The 645-nt window shown below is 44.5% G+C and overlaps 1 protein-coding gene across 1 annotated transcript in view; it reads right to left on the bottom strand.

Annotated features, from left to right (window-relative positions):
* LOC119591026 (protein tailless-like) overlaps positions 1-645 on the bottom strand; it is a 9361-nt gene that overhangs the window by 8012 nt on the left and 704 nt on the right. The window lies entirely within an intron of this gene.

Here is a 645-nt window from a genome sequence, read left to right as displayed (position 1 = left end):
CAGATGCAATTAGGTCATGATGAGATAATGATGACGTAAGGCAGTGTAACCTATGAACTGATGCGGTGATTAAGATGATGGGATGTGAGGATAATGATTAAGAGCGTGATAATCGTGATAAATGAGGGACTTAAACGGCAATAAGCAAGAAATGGTGAGAAGATTGATAGCAGCAAAAAAAGAGGAAAATGATGATAGCGTGAAAAATGCCTAAATAAAAAGATAATAATAAAAAAAGCAAAAGTAATGAGAATTAATGATGATTGGATTGCAAGACGAGGAGAAATATGGCGCAAGATGGACGAAGAGTAAAAGGGTCGATAGAGTGACAAAATGAATGATATTCGTCCGAGTGAAGATAATAACGTGACGATTTGGCTGATCCTAATGTCCGTGTCAATAGATGCCTGCTGTTCTCGAGGGCAAGCCTTCACCCCTCAGAGATAATGGCCCTAAATGACAGTGATAAGAAGGGTGATTGAGGCGAGTGCCGGTGGCGCCTCGTCAAAGGCTCGGCCGGTAATTGCTACCTGGCGAGAGCTCTGTTTTTGCAATGACGTCGATGGCGAACAATGGCGCCAACGCCGACGGCGCGGGACTCACCATTATTTTTGACGAAGAAGGCGCCGGGCGAGAAGAAGGCGC

The sequence above is a fragment of the Penaeus monodon genome, chromosome 28 (assembly GCF_015228065.2).
Source record: "Penaeus monodon isolate SGIC_2016 chromosome 28, NSTDA_Pmon_1, whole genome shotgun sequence".
Taxonomy (NCBI): domain Eukaryota; kingdom Metazoa; phylum Arthropoda; class Malacostraca; order Decapoda; family Penaeidae; genus Penaeus; species Penaeus monodon.
Note: the sequence above shows the minus strand (reverse complement) of the source record. Positions and strands in the feature narration are given on the sequence as shown.